The sequence below is a fragment of the Notothenia coriiceps genome, unplaced genomic scaffold (assembly GCF_000735185.1).
Source record: "Notothenia coriiceps isolate Sejong01 unplaced genomic scaffold, NC01 NC01_scaffold00005712, whole genome shotgun sequence".
NCBI lineage: Eukaryota > Metazoa > Chordata > Actinopteri > Perciformes > Nototheniidae > Notothenia > Notothenia coriiceps.
Window position 1 is genome coordinate 1 of NW_011338413.1, and position 2717 is coordinate 2717.

Genomic DNA, 2717 nt, shown 5'->3' on the forward strand with positions numbered 1-2717 from the left:
AGATTTTCTTTTATGGCACTCCTACAACTCCAACACACACACACACGCACACACACACACACACACACACACACACACAGATTTAAAGCACGAATGCTATTTGCTTTGATGTCACGTTCACAGACTGGAGGTGAGAGGATGGAAGGCAGCGAGCATCTTTAGACAGAGCTGCAACTACAGTAAATAATAATAAACTATGAAATAAAGTTCTGCAGAAATGTCTCTAAAGTTTCTCTGTTTCTTATTAAAGTGAATATCTTTGGACTCTGGACACCGTGGACTCTTGAGACTCTGAGACGCATCTTAAACAACCTGCAGGAGTGATGGTCTCCAGCAGCAGCTCCATACTCAGACACTAAGTGAATAAAGTGTCCTGGTGGTCTACTTCCAGCTTTGTGAACCGGGACATGTTGAGACCCCAGAGTTTTATCATAGAAATGTGTAGTAAGGGTCTGCATCACAGAAGCTGCCGGATGCTAACCTGCTGGGACATTTACACAATTAGCATAAGTGCCGTTAACTACCATATGCAGACATTAGTGTCAAAAAGGTTTCGGAAGATTTGGTCCATGTTGGAGCGGCTTTGGAGGCTATTGGAGATGCTGAGTCCATTTCTGACGGGTTTAGGATCAGAAGTGTCATTCCTTAGTCCCCTAAAACTTAAAGATCGACACAGAATTAGTCAAAATCAGTCCACAGAGAGTGCAAACATGTTCACCTTCTGGTTCAAACTGACATTTTTGATCCTGAAAATGTCAGAGCTGAACTCAGCGTCCTCAATAACCTCCAGCACTGTCTACATCTGTCAAGTTATTGTGTAGCTATTGTATATTATGCTAATTGATGCTAATTATGCAGGTTAGCATCCGGCAGTTTCTATGTTCTGGAGACTCTACATTTCTAACATAAAACTGGCCATATCCGTCTGTGGGCTGATTTCAATGCATTTTGGGTCGATTCTAAAGTTTTAGGGGATTCACTACAATTCTTTATCCTACAAATGTCAGAGCTGAACTCAGCGTCCTCCATAACCTCCAGCATAACTCCATCACTGTCCCAATCTGCCGACAGCAGCTAGAAAATGGCCGATGAGTCTCAGTTTGCTGTTTTGATGCATTTTGGGTCGATTGTAAAGTTTTAGCGGAAACAAAACTTCTATTTCTTATCCTACAAATGTCATCATTCATAACACTTTGGGGTCTCATCATTTCCAGGGTCACCATAAGACTCTGAGCTGCAGACAGACTCCATCACACGGGGGTGGGGTGGGGCGGGCAGGGGTCCAGAGTGATGGTGTTGGGGTCACTGGAGGTCACGGCCCCGTACGAAGACTCAAACTCCTCGTCGTCATCTTCAAACCTCTGATAGCTGATATCCTGCCCCCCCCCTGCTGGCTCCTCTTTGTGCAACACCTTCCTCCGGTACACCCTGTACGCCAGGATGAAGACCCCCGCCTCGGCCGCCTGGAACAGAGCGTAGAGGAGCGGGAACATGTACATCCCTCCCATCAGCTGCGGGGGGAAGGCCAGTTTCAAGATGGCGGTGCACAGCTGCACGTTCTGGCATCCCGTCTCCAGGGAAACGGAGCGGCGGCTGGCGGGCGGCAGGTCGAAGAGGACGGCCAGACCGTAACCTGCAGCGTACCCACAGAGAGGCATGAGGAGAGCCACCACGTACACCGAGGGGGGGAGGGAGGACAGCAGGCCAGGACCCAGCAGGGCCCCCGTCAGCAGGAGGAGCAGCAGGAGGGTCACCAGGAGGGACCAGAGGGAGACCTGGGGGGAGAGAGAGAGAGAGAGAGGAGGGGGGGGTTAATATACAGCAGGAGGGACCAGAGGGAGACCTGGGGGGAGAGATGAGGGGGGGGGGTTAATACAGCAGGAGGGACCAGAGGGAGACCTGCAGATATGCCTGGCGTCAAAATCCAATGATCCCAAATCACACGGAGTAATCCCATTGGACCAGGGAGATGCTGCCTTCAGGGACCAACACAGAAACTGGACATCCCTGCACCGCTCTGATCTTCACATTTCAACTATTAAAGCTTTAGACTCTTATCTCTGCCTCTCCTGTCTCCAGCCCTTCCCCACGTGAGCTGCGGACCCTCCTCCATCATACAGTCTATAACTACGGCAACGTATTATTCAAGGTTAGTGGAACCGTTCCAAGGTCAAAAGGTCAAAAGGTCAAAAGGTCAAAGCACGGCTAAAATAGTTTGTCTTCATCACCTCCAAGAAATATCTGATCAATAAATCACTTTTTTAGTAGGACATTCTGACGTCTTAGGAACGCACACACTTTTCTTAATTTATTAATATTATAATTATTATTACTTCACTTGTATTCATAATATTCAAAGAAAGCTGCTCCACTTAACGATGAGTCTCTGTGAGACAGGAAGCCCCTCAAATGACCCCGACGTAACCACATCATGTTTAGTAAATATATTTAGGACTTCCCGATCAAACCACAGACTGACAGGAGCAGAGACTCTACAGGTGAACATCACACATATCTCACTTCCAGATATCACCATGAGACTTTCCACTTCACTCACCTGTAGGGGTCTCACCTGTAAGGTCTCACCTGTAGGGTCTCACCTGAAGGGTCTCACCTGTAGGGTCTCACCTGTAGGGTCTCACCTGAAGGGTCTCACCTGTAGGGTCTCACCTGAAGGGTCTCACCTGTAGGGTCTCACCTGAAGGGTCTCACCTGTA

At 48.4% G+C, this 2717-nt stretch overlaps 1 pseudogene; it reads right to left on the minus strand.

Annotated features, from left to right (window-relative positions):
• Positions 1-1250: 1250 nt before the first annotated feature.
• LOC104943094 (sodium/bile acid cotransporter 4 pseudogene) lies at positions 1251-1775 on the minus strand (annotated as a pseudogene).
• Between the last annotated feature and the right edge of the window lie 942 nt (positions 1776-2717).